This window comes from Lolium perenne, chromosome 1 (genome assembly GCF_019359855.2).
Source record: "Lolium perenne isolate Kyuss_39 chromosome 1, Kyuss_2.0, whole genome shotgun sequence".
NCBI lineage: Eukaryota > Viridiplantae > Streptophyta > Magnoliopsida > Poales > Poaceae > Lolium > Lolium perenne.
In genome coordinates this window covers 25105230-25119374 of record NC_067244.2, presented here as the reverse complement: position 1 = coordinate 25119374, position 14145 = coordinate 25105230, and positions in this window count along the sequence as shown.

Here is a 14145-nt window from a genome sequence, read left to right as displayed (position 1 = left end):
TCAGAAACCCTAGATTTCTTCAGAGGCAAGCATATTGGCATTCATATTTATTATGATCCCCAAATATGCAAGCAAAGATGAATAGCCAACAAGATCCAATCAACCATGTGAGCAACCAGTCAGTAGCAAGGCTACTGAGGTCACATCACACTTAGCACCAATTAAGAGAAAGCCAAATATATCACATCACTATCCAGAAATGGATTCAGATCTATTTGCTTGCCAGATAATCATGAACAGCTAAGTCATTTGCAAGCAAATCATTTAAATCATTACTGCATAAGCAGTTCATCATAATCTAATTAATACAAGCATGAATTTATCACAGATCCATGCTAAGCAGTGACAGTAGCTAAGATGAGCAACAGCACAAGTAAGCAACAGCACAGTGATGCTTGAGCATCAGCATCACAAAGATAATTAAATCATCTAGCCACAGTATTAGCCAGTAAGCTATCACTGATAATCAATTGATCAAATGGGTCAATTATAGCAAGCCAAGCTACACAGGAAAGTTAGCCAACAAGCAAGGAATGATCCAATGGATCATTGGCTTGCAGAGGAAGCACTGAAGCATATCACAGGCACCACTGGCACACACACAAGTGTCACAGATGCATCACAAGTACACCTAGACAAGCAAGCATGATAGACCAGTAAGCACAAGCAAGTCATAACCAAGCATAGCATGGCATAGTTAGCTTTTGAGCAAGCACAGCAGAGCATGGCAAGTACAAAGCATGCTAGGAGCAGCAGAGAAGCAAGCACAGCATGAATAGCAAGCAAAGCAAAGATGTGCCGCATCAAGAATGGTAATTGGGCCATGAGCTTGCAGTAAATAGAAGCACAGGAAGATTGCGCAGCTATAGCATAGCTCTGTGTGATCACAGGATCACCAGAGAGCAACAGAGCATGAGGAGGAAGAAGAACAGTAACAAGGGGAGGCGCACAGAAGAGAAGGAAGAGATGCAACACTTACTTGCGCCTGGAAGCAGAGGCTAGGGCATGGCGAGGCAGTGCTCGCGCGGCCCTAACAGCTGCAAGTCCAGGGTAGGCGCCGACGTTACGCCGGCGAACCCAGACACGAACTAGCACCACCGTAGCAAGCACCTGAGGCGACGGCACGAGTACTGCGAGCAGCACCCGCGCCAGGTCAACCCCAGGCGCGTACCCATCGTCGGCGAGGACGAGATCTCGCCGGAGTTCGTCGAGGCGATTCTCCACGAGATCCAGATCGGAGGCGATTCGCCAGGAGAGGAAGAGAAGGGGAAAACTACGCGGACAGATCGATAGATCTGCACGCGGCGGTTGAGGTTCGGTAGGTAGCTACGGCGGAGGAGCTCGGAGCTGGCCGGAGCGAGGCGGCGGCCATGGCGGCGACGCCATCGCCACGGGCGTCGCAGGAGCCTAGGGTTAGGGACGAAGAGAGTGAGAGGGCCGAGTGAGTGAGTGGGGTGGGCCGTTCGGCGCCACCGAGCCACTATGGGGCAAGCCTTAGTGGGCTGTCCCATGGGCCTAGGTTATTGGGCTGGGCCAATATGGGTCCAGGGGGGTATTTTGGTTTTTACATTTAATAAAAAGCCAAAACTTTACCAAATTTAAATAAAGCAAATATAACTCTAAAAATACATTAAAAATTGGATTAATGAATGAAAAATAAACCTTAACAAGAATAAAATATGAAATGGAGTTTATGAAACAAATTCAAAATTATGAATTTTCAGAATTTAAATAATCACTTGGAATTTTAAACTATTATTTCCTTGCATTTAAAAATTCAAGGAAAAATCTCAAATAAGTTCAAATACTTATTTTCAAACATTTCAAAATGAAATTCTAATATTCCAAGTCATGTCTATTGCAAAAGGTATTCTTCCAAGAAAAATACTATATTCCTTTTTATTCCAAAAACTATAGAGGTGACTCTATAATTTCAAATTATTTTTGGAATGACTAAGGAAATCATCAAGTAAAATAGTTTTACCTTGAATTGTTGTACTTTGTGTGAATTACAATGATTAAGACTTTTAAATCAACTGTAAATTACCGTCAAAGACATAAATCTTAAATACAACCCTAAACTGCTATAACTCAACGGGGTAAAGGGATCCAACATAAAATAATACATCCATGATTGCATTATTTGGATTTTATAACATTGTCCTTACCGGGCAATGATGCTTCTTACAGAACCCGAGGTCCAGGTTCCATCAACTGCATTGAACTGCACTATCTCGCAGTCCACAGGCAAGTTCACCCTTGCTCATACCAACTTGAGTATTTTCTATTACTTTAATGCAAAGCTATATACTTATCATTCCTGCATCGCAAATGAAATGTTACTTTCCAACTATGAATATGACTATGTGGCTGGCAATGGAACCATGGTATGTGTTGATATGGTGGAGGTTCCATTGCAATGGGTTATATCACCCTAGGATTAATTACCAATGCCGTCCAGTGATTCTAGCGCCGTACAAACCGCGTTGACCATGAGATCTATAATGGCTCTGGGGAAGCCAGCCGTATCTTTTCCCTTCTGCACGCCAACGGATCGGAGAGCCGGTGGGGTGCTGGAGGCACTGCCGCAATAGGTTGGGAAATCCTTTTAAATCCCCATCCATTAGTGATGATAAGCTCTACGATCTATGAGGGATTGTCCGGAGTACACCATGAGTAAAGCCGTATTATCGGGGGAAGTCTACTGGAGGTGTACGGTTGGACAAAAGGGTGGGTTTGCAACAAGGAGAAGGCGGTGTGGGCTTGGATCTTTATACCTGGCCTCACACCAAAGGAAGTGTGAACGGGGGCAAGTCCCTGCGGATGGCAAAAAGGGTGAGATCTCTTGTGGGAAAAGTAACGCACCTCTGCAGAGTGTATCAAATTGTGGCTGTCACTCCTTGTTCCGGGAAGGGAACTGCGAACGCGGCAGGAAAGGAACTCCACGAAGTTCTAGTCAACCTGTGAAGACTGACGGGCATAGTTTTCATAATAAAAGCAACCTTTTGAAGAAATGATTGCAAAACATGCATTGACCGGCGATTTCCTGATCAATGGTCGTAGTTAGTGCATCAAACACCTTTTTATTCTTTTAGAACTTGCTGAGTACCTCTGTACTCACTTTCTTTCGACACCCTTGCTAGACTGTGATCCGGAAGTGGAGGCCATCAACGATGGAGCACCAGAAGGAAGTTACGAGCTGGTCTACGAAGAACCTGATCTTACCGGCGGAGTGGAAGGCGTAGACTATGGGATAGTCTACGGACTAGATGACACGGAGGTGGAGGAGTAGTGACATACCCTAGCATCATAGAGCCGAGCAACGTAGATCTTACCTAAATAAGTTGTTGAGCTCTCTTTTATATTTGTTATGAGTTGTAATCGTACTTAAGTAGTATCTTAGGGTGTTCTCATAGGACCTGTGAGAATACCAACTTGTTAAGACAATGTTTGTAATAAAGTATGGAGTGTTATGACCTGCAATGTTTCTGTTGTACCACTCTGAGGGATATGGCAAATTGTGAAGAAGTCCCTTCGCAAAGATCATATCAACGACTTGTACACTACAACATGCAGTGGCATGCTGGGTCACCGCAGCTGGTATCAGAGCAAATGTTGCGACCTTAGGTTGGAAAAACCTAGTATAGGGAAGAAACCTGTAGGAGTCTAGTAGAAATAGTAAAGGATTCTCTAGAAGTATGGTGATTATTCACTTGAGAATAGCAAAACCATATATTTTAGTGCGACAATTCTTTATTATAGCTATTATGATGCATTATCACTACTAATATTCTGCTTTTGTATACAGCCATAATGGCGAACACTTTTCCTAAGAGGACTTTGAGGAAGGTTGAGGGTTGGCTTGGTGATTATGATGGACCAATAACAGCTCTCCTGTGTGGGATGCTGAAGGAACTTCATTGTGATCCACGGATACCTGTTATCAAGTATACCTACTATGATGGGGAAATTCTAGCCAAGTGCAGAGTATCGGTCCAACTACCGGAAAAACTGCTGATGAGTCGTATAATGCCATACGGAGAAGCCAAAACTATCACCACAGCCTACCACATGGGCCTATTCAAGGCAATCCTTGAGATAAGGCAGCATAAGTCAGTAGAACTGCTATGTTCAGAATTTTCTCATATACCTCATGCCGAGGAAGATGAGGATCCCACTCTGAATCATTTGGTGTTAGCACACAGAAGTCCTGAAGCTGCAGCACAGCACATGGATAGCTGTAAGTCTTTATTGACCACGATGTACCTTTTACACATGAAAATGAGGGGTGAGATTGACCACATGCTAGCTGAGTTCACGGACCCTGATAAAGTCCAAACTCGAATGCGTGATCTGAGGGCACAACCACAACATACTACACCTTTCTTTAGCCTAGACAGCTATGTAGATTTGAGTGACCAGTTGTCCCATAAAGATCCACTCACACCCAACTTTGTTCCACACTATCCACATGTGTCAGCATCATATGAGTCTGGATATGGGGGAGATGATTCCAGAAACCTAAACTGCTCCGAGTCACCAATCGAGAATTCGACTGGTTGGCGTTTCGGGGAACCATTTGGAGATGAAGGAGAACCCATCACTTGTGAGTCTGAGGATGAAGGAGGCGTGGTTAACCAGAATGTTAACCAAAGCTTTGGGCAGGAAGAGAAAGACACCAACTCCATTTCTTTAGATTTGGAGATGGGGTTACCCAAAACATCCCAGTACGTCGTAGGTGAGAGTTCTGGAACAAAGAAAAAGAAGAAGAAGAAGATGAGGGGTCAAGTGAATAGGAATCCTCCATGGATGGCAGAAGAAGGTGAGCTGTATCCCACTGGGGATACATATGAGTCTTTATCCAGCTACTTTGGCATGACAGATCTCTGTCTCGGCACTTCGTCCGATTCAGACTACATACCTACTGGAAGAACCTTCATTCCGGACGGGGTCCGGAAGACAAACCGCTGTACCGGATGGACCCCAGGGATGTACGCGGAGGCGAGTTATGATGACGAGGAGTAGAGCTCCAAGGATGAATAAAGTAATCTAGGTGGTATTGTAATAGAACGTATTTTAAATTCCCGTTGGCTTGGGCTTTGAGCCAAATAAGTGGTTTATATGTACCACATGTAATATAAGTTTGTGAGTGTGTTATGTATTATACGGTGTATATACATAATAAATGTTTGTTTTGGATTTGCTTCTTGATTTTATTGTGTGACTAGTTCTGGGCAATGAGTTGAGCTCAGAAAACATTTGCATGGTGTAATTATGAGTAATCGCTCTTTGTTACAGGACTAGGGGGACATGGCGTTAGTTGAAACTGAAGAGGCTCGACGAGAGCGGGAGGAGAGAGAAAAAGAGGAGGCTGATGCAGCAGCTAGAGCGGAGAATGCACCACCACCACCACACCCAATGATGCACCCAGACTTCCAACAGTATATGAGAGCAATGGAGGAAGATAGGCGGCGTTATCAGGAAAGTCAAAGCAAGAACATGCAAGACTTCTTTACCCAAGTCATCAATGATAGGGGTAATGAAGGCAAGGGAGTAACTTTATCAGATTTCCAAAATGCAAGACCACTACCGTTTACATCAGCTCCAGTACCAATGGACGCTGAGGATTGGCTTATGGATACGGAAAGGAAGTTGAAAACTGTTGGTTGCAACGATGAGGAGAAGATCAGATATACCACTTATCTGTTGTCAGGACCAGCAGCGTCATGGTGGGAGAATCTTGTAGCAGTACACCCTCCTGATAAGGTGTTCACCTGGGAGGAGTTCAAGAAGAAGTTCCGGGATGCTCATGTTCCGGACAGCGTGGTGGAGTTAAAGAAGAGGGAGTTTGAAGAGCTACGACAGAATACTGCACCTATTATGCAGTATGTTAGGGATTTCAACAGGCTATCCAGGTATGCACCTGAGGAAGTTGATACGGAGGAGAAGAGGAAGAAGCGGTTCATGAAAGGCATGAATCCATACATGAAGATGCAGCTGAGGTTGGCACGGACTGCCGAAGTCCAGGAACTGATTGACTCGGCAATCACTTTCGAGGATGATTACCGGCAAGTCCAAGAGGACAGGAGGAAGAGGGCTCGTATCGAGCCAAGGAAGTACCCAATCAGCAAACCAATACCTGATCGGAGTTTCAAACCCCGATATCGACCTACTACTGGTAATCAATACAACTGGGGAGGTCAGAATCAGAATCCAATCAACCAGATCATCTGCAACAATTGTGGCCTGAGAGGTCATTTGCAGAAGGATTGTCAGAAACCCAGAATCATCTGTTATGGTTGTGGGAAGGAAGGACACATCAAGCCAGATTGTCCAAACAAGGCGTCTTGGAGCGGACAGAGCTCAGGAGGACGAGGAGGAAACAACAACAACAACAACCGCAACAACAACAACAACAACAACCGCAACTACAACTACAACAACAAGAAGGGAAAGCCTTATGGAAAGCTGAATTGCACATCTTTGGAACAAGCGGAAGAGTCGGATCAGACAGTCTTAGGTATGCTAAGCATTCTTACTCATCCTGGCAAAGTATTATTTGATACTGGAGCAACCACATCATTTCTTGCATTGGAGTTTGTGGAAAAATTTGGGCTTAGATGTTCTAAGTTAGAAACCCCTATAACTGTTCTATCCGCGGGGGGAACGATCTTAGTAACCCACGTGAAAGAAGCACAAGTCCTAACCATATGTGACTGTGTGTATTTCGCGGACCTATTCATCATACCCATGAAGGACATATCAGTCATCCTAGGGATGGATTGGTTGACAGAGAATGGAGCGGTGATTAACTGTGGAGACAAAACAGTATCACTTCGCAACTCCATCGGAGGTCGAATAGTGTTCCAAGGAGATAAGTACAGTGAGTTGGAGATTGGATTGGAACTCAATAGTCTGAAGGAGGTGAGAATTGAAGATATTCCTGTAGTGAATGAGTTTAAGGATGTATTTCCTAAGGAACTACCGGGGATGCCACCCGATAGAGAGATAGAATTCACAATCGACCTGATTCCAGGCATAGCACCAATAGCTCAACCACCCTATAAGATGGGGCCAAAGGAATTAGTGGAACTGAAAGCTCAGATTGATGAGTTAGAACAGAAGGGATTCATTCAAGAAAGTGTGTCACCATGGGGTACACCAGTTATTTTTGTGGATAAACGAGATGGAGGAAAGAGAATGTGTGGAGATTACAGAAATTTGAACAATGTAACTATCAAAAACAAGTATCCTTTACCTAGAATTCAAGACCTTTTTGATCAAGTTCAAGGAGCGGGAGTCTTCTCAAAGATAGATTTGAGGTCAGGATACCATCAAATCAAGATCAAGAAGGAGGATGTACCAAAAACAGCGTTTGTATCAAGGTATGGACACCATGAATACTTGGTTGTACCATTTGGACTAACAAATGCACCAGCAATTTTCATGAATTTGATGAACAAGATATTCATGAAGTACTTGGACAATTTTGTGATAGTATTCATAGATGATATTCTAATCTATTCCAAAGATAAAGAAGAACATGCCAAGCATTTGAAGATAGTTCTGCAAATTTTAAGAGAACATCAGCTATATGCAAAGTTTAGCAAGTGCAAATTTTGGTTAGATAGTGTTGAATTCCTTGGACATGTCATAACCAAAGAAGGCATAGCGGTGAATCCAAGCAAGGTTCAGTCCGTATTGGAATGGAAATCACCTAAAATGCTAAGGAGATACGAGGATTTCTTGGTATGGCAGGCTATTATCGGAGATTCATAGAGGGATTTTCGAAGATTGCAGGACCAATGACCAAGTTACTCAAGAAAAATACTCCATTTGTGTGGACAGATGAGTGTGAAGCAAGCTTCCAAACACTCAAAGATAAGTTGACCACAGCACCTGTGTTAGCAGTTCCTGAACCTGGAAGGGATTACACGGTGTATTGTGATGCTTCCAAGAATGGACTTGGATGTGTTCTAATGCAATATCGGAAGGTAATAGCTTATGGATCAAGGCAGTTGAAACCACATGAACACAACTACCCAGTACATGATCTAGAGTTAGCGGCAGTTGTGTATGCTCTGAAGAGTTGGAGACAATTTCTATATGGATCCAAGTGTGAGTTATACACCGATCACAAAAGTTTGAAATATTTCTTCACCCAGAAGGAATTAAACATGAGGCAGAAAAGATGGTTAGAGTTGATTAAGGACTACGACCTTACGATCAACTATACACCAGGCAAAGCTAATGTAGTAGCAGATGCCTTAAGCAGAAAGAGTACGGAGAATCAACCTACGGAATGGGAGATTCCAAAGGAACTTCGGAAGGAGCTAGAGGATGCTCAGATTTTGTTTATTCAAGGTGATGTTAAGGGAAGTGTAGCAACCATGAGGATTATGGATGAGATGTATTCAGATTTGAAATATGAGATTATCCAAAAGCAAGCGGATGATTTGTTCATACAAGAGGAAATCAAAAGAATTGGTGAAGGAAGACCGTCGGAATTCCATCTAGGGGATTTTGATTCATTATACTTCCAGAAGAGGATATGTGTACCGGATGATCCAGAAGTGAAGTCAATCATATTAAAAGAAGCACATGAAACCCCTTATTCCATACATCCAGGAAGTACTAAGATGTATATGGATTTGAAGGAAATGTTCTGGTGGAACAACATGAAAAGAGAAATAGCACAATATGTCTCGGAATGTCATACATGTCAACGAGTGAAGGCAGAGCATCAGAGTCCTGCAGGATTACTCAAACCACTAGAGATACCGGAATGGAAATGGGATGAAATCGGAATGGATTTTGTTACTGGTCTATCAATGACTAGTAAGAAGAAGGATATGATATGGGTAATAGTGGACAGGCTTACCAAGAGTGCTCATTTCATGGCCGTAAACACAAAAGATACTGCAGAAAAGCTTGTGGATATATATGTGAAGGAAATTGTGAGTAAGCATGGAGTACCAAAGAAGATAGTCTCAGATAGAGGTTCAATTTTCACATCAGCATTCTGGAAACAACTACAAGAATCTTTGGGATCCAAGTTGGATTTCAGTACAGCATATCATCCACAAACCGGAGGACAAACCGAAAGAACCAATCAGATACTTGAAGACATGCTTAGAGCTTGTGCTCTGAACTTTGGAGGCTCATGGGAGGATCATTTACCTTTAGCGGAATTCTCATATAACAATAGTTATCAGAGTAGTATTCAGATGGCACCGTACGAAGCATTGTACGGAAGGAAGTGTAGATCACCAATTTGTTGGTATGAAACCGGAGAAAACAAGGAGTTTACACCGGACTACATCAAGGAGAGACAAGAAGTCATCGAGGTGATCCGAGATAGACTAAAAATAGCTCAGATTCGTCAGAAGAGTTACGCGGACTTAAAGAGAAGAGATTGGGAACCGAAAGTGGGAGACATGGTATATTTAAAGGTTAGCCCAATGAAAGGACTTAAGAGGTTCGGAGTGAAAGGAAAGTTAAGTCCTCGATATATTGGACCATTTAAGATAATTAGTCAGAATCGAGGAACAGCTTTTGAGTTGGAGTTACCAGCACAATTAAGTCAAGTTCATAATGTGTTTCATGTTTCACAACTCAGGAAGTGTTTGAAGGCACCGGATGATCCTATCACATATGAGGAAATAGAATTGCAATCTGATTTAACTTATGTGGAAAGGCCTAAAAAGATTTTAGAAGTACAATGGAAGAAGTTAAGAAACAGGGCAATCAAATACTGCAAAGTGCAATGGCAACATCATCCTGAGCGAGAAGCCACTTGGGAGACAGAAGAAGAACTCAGGAAGTCTTATCCCGAGATGTTCAGGTACCAATCTTAACTTCGGGACGAAGTTTCTGTTAAGGGGGAGAGGCTGTAATAACCCAGAACATAGGAACAACGAAGGGTAGATTTAGAAATGGGATGTGCATTTCATTGCAAAACGGGGGAAATTTTCGTGCCTTATTGCAACTAAACCTAAGAGGGATCGAGGTTCTCTCTCATTTTGCACTTAGGGTTAGGCAATGTGAGTTAGGGAAATTTCGACATGATCTCTTTTGTATCTTATTGATTTGGGGAATGATTTCATTTGACAAGTGTTAATACATTTAACAATAAGCATTGAACAATATAAATATGAATTCTCAATACAAACACAACTTATGAATTCAAATAACTTTGAATTTAACAATTGAATATTAAATACAATATTTAATTCAGAATATAAAAATTACATAAAGCAAAAGCTCATAAACAAAAACTTGAGCTTTATTGATAATCAACACAGAATACGTTGTCTTTACAGTATTCTTGATACAAGAATTGATCAATAATAAACAGAAATGAAAAAGGAAAATTACAAGGTTGTTCTAAACTAAAACCTAGACTAAATGCCTTGATGAATAACTTCTGGCCATTTTCATCTTCAAAAACCTGCAAAATAAAACACCAACACTAGCCAGAATGTTAGTGTTAGCCAAAGAATTCAGTTTGGACAGAACCAAGTGTCATGCACACTTGTGCTTGTCCAAAACCATGGACAGCACAAGATAAGGGCAGCAGCAGACCAAACCTGAGCACCACCAGGGGCTCAAGTTTCAGCATATGAGAGCACACAGCTCAAGTGTGCTGGGCAGGCAACAACAAGGCCATGCATCAGCTTAGTCACCAAAGCAAGCCAGGCTTGTGTGTCAATGCAAGAATAGAAGCAGGGTTCATATAAAAGGGACACAAACCCTAGAAGTAGTAACCAGTCGACCAGATAAGGATTCACCAGGTAAGGGTGAAGCAAGAATAAGCACAGTTCATCCAGTTCTTGCTCAAGAACAGAACCAACACACACAACCACTCAACCACCAGAAATCATGGTGACCTGAGAAGATCATCCAAGATCTGGGGTGAAGGGCAGTGACACGAACCACAAGTCTGCATCAACAAAACATTTCTTTCTAGGAGCTGGAACAAGGTATACTTTGTTCCTGGAAAAGATCCAAGGGATCTGATCCATCATATGCATGAAATAAGCATGGGATGAGCAGATGCTCATATGGGTAGATCATCACTTGGTTTTCACCAAGGATTACTGCCAGTCAAAAGCCACCAAAATAGAAAGCATCTAGGTACAGATCTTGTACACAGAAACTAGCACATATGCACAGATGCACACACTAGCCAGATCAGATGCACAGATAGCACCAGTAGATGGCATAGATTAGTAGCTAAGACTACACAGTAAATCCTAAGCACACAACCATCAGAAACCCTAGATTTCTTCACAGGCAAGCATATTGGCATTCATATTTATTATGATCCCCAAATATGCAAGCAAAGATGAATAGCCAACAAGATCCAATCAACCATGTGAGCAACCAGTCAGTAGCAAGGCTACTGAGGTCACATCACACTTAGCACCAATTAAGAGAAAGCCAAATATATCACATCACTATCCAGAAATGGATTCAGATCTATTTGCTTGCCAGATAATCATGAACAGCTAAGTCATTTGCAAGCAAATCATTTAAATCATTACTGCATAAGCAGTTCATCATAATCTAATTAATACAAGCATGAATTTATCACAGATCCATGCTAAGCAGTGACAGTAGCTAAGATGAGCAACAGCACAAGTAAGCACAAAGACACAGTGATGCTTGAGCATCAGCATCACAAAGATAATTAAATCATCTAGCCACAGTATTAGCCAGTAAGCTATCACTGATAATCAATTGATCAAATGGGTCAATTATAGCAAGCCAAGCTACACAGGAAAGTTAGCCAACAAGCAAGGAATGATCCAATGGATCATTGGCTTGCAGAGGAAGCACTGAAGCATATCACATGCACCACTGGCACACACACAAGTGTCACAGATGCATCACAAGTACACCTAGACAAGCAAGCATGATAGACCAGTAAGAACAAGCAAGTCATAACCAAGCATAGCATGGCATAGTTAGCTTTTGAGCAAGCACAGCAGAGCATGGCAAGTACAAAGCATGCTAGGAGCAGCAGAGAAGCAAGCACAGCATGAATAGCAAGCAAAGTAGCATGTGCCAGTACCAGTAAATGGTAATTGGGCCATGAGCTTGCAGTAAACAGAAGCACAGGAAGATTGCGCAGCTATAGCATAGCTCTGTGTGATCACAGGATCACCAGAGAGCAACAGAGCATGAGGAGGAAGAAGAACAGTAACAAGGGGAGGCGCACAGAAGAGAAGGAAGAGATGCAACACTTACTTGCCCCTGGAAGCGGAGGCTAGGGCATGGCGAGGCAGTGCTCGCGCGGCCCTAACAGCTGCAAGTCCAGGGTAGGCGCCGACGTTACGCCGGCGAACCCAGACACGAACCAGCACCACCGTAGCAAGCACCTGAGGCGACGGCACGAGTACTGCGAGCAGCACCCGCGCCAGGTCAACCCCAGGCGCGTACCCATCATCGGCGAGGACGAGATCTCGCCGGAGTTCGTCGAGGCGATTCTCCACGAGATCCAGATCGGAGGCGATTCGCCAGGAGAGGAAGAGAAGGGGAAAACTACGCGGACAGATCGATAGATCTGCACGCGGCGGTTCAGGTTCGGTAGGTAGCTACGGCGGAGGAGCTCGGAGCTGGCCGGAGCGAGGCGGCGGCCATGGCGGCGACGCCATCGCCACGGGCGTCGCATGAGCCTAGGGTTAGGGACGAAGAGAGTGAGAGGGCCGAGTGAGTGAGTGGGGTGGGCCGTTCGGCGCCACCGAGCCACTATGGGGCAAGCCTTAGTGGGCTGTCCCATGGGCCTAGGTTATTGGGCTGGGCCCAATATGGGTCCAGGGGGGTATTTTGGTTTTTACATTTAATAAAAAGCCAAAACTTTACCAAATTTTAATAAATCAAATATAACTCTAAAAATCCATTAAAAATTGGATTAATGAATGAAAAATAAACCTTAACAAGAATAAAATATGAAATGGAGTTTATGAAACAAATTCAAAATTATGAATTTTCAGAATTTAAATAATCACTTGGAATTTTAAACTATTATTTCCTTGCATTTAAAAATTCAAGGAAAAATCTCAAATAAGTTCAAATACTTATTTTCAAACATTTCAAAATGAAATTCTAATATTCCAAGTCATGTCTATTGCAAAAGGTATTCTTCCAAGAAAATACTATATTCCTTTTTATTCCAAAAACTATAGAGGTGACTCTATAATTTCAAATTATTTTTGGAATGACTTAGGAAATCATCAAGTAAAATAGTTTTACCTTGAATTGTTGTACTTTGTGTGAATTACAATGATTAAGACTTTTAAATCAACTGTAAATTACCGTCAAAGACATAAATCTTAAATACAACCCTAAACTGCTATAACTCAACGGGGTAAAGGGATCCAACATAAAATAATACATCCATGATTGCATTATTTGGATTTTATAACATTGTCCTTACCGGGCAATGATGCTTCTTACAGAACCCGAGGTCCAGGTTCCATCAACTGCATTGAACTGCACTATCTCGCAGTCCACAGGCAAGTTCACCCTTGCTCATACCAACTTGAGTATTTTCTATTACTTTAATGCAAAGCTATATACTTATCATTCCTGCATCGCAAATGAAATGTTACTTTCCAACTATGAATATGACTATGTGGCTGGCAATGGAACCATGGTATGTGTTGATATGGTGGAGGTTCCATTGCAATGGGTTATATCACCCTAGGATTAATTACCAATGCCGTCCAGTGATTCTAGCGCCGTACAAACCGCGTTGACCATGAGATCTATAATGGCCTGGGAAGCCAGCCGTATCTTTTCCCTTCGCACGCCAACGGATCGGAGAGCCGGTGGGGTCTTGAGGCATCGGGCAATAGGTTGGGAAATCCTTTTAAATCCCCATCCATTAGTGATGATAAGCTCTACGATCTATGAGGGATTGTCCGGAGTACACCATGAGTAAAGCCGTATTATCGGGGGAAGTCTACTGGAGGTGTACGGTTGGACAAAAGGGTGGGTTTGCAGTCGCGGAGAAGGTGGTGTGGGCTTGGATCTTTATACCTGGCCTCACACCAAAGGAAGTGTGAACGGGGGCAAGTCCCTGCGGATGGCAAAAAGGGTGAGATCTCTTGTGGGAAAAGTAACGCACCTCTGCAGAGT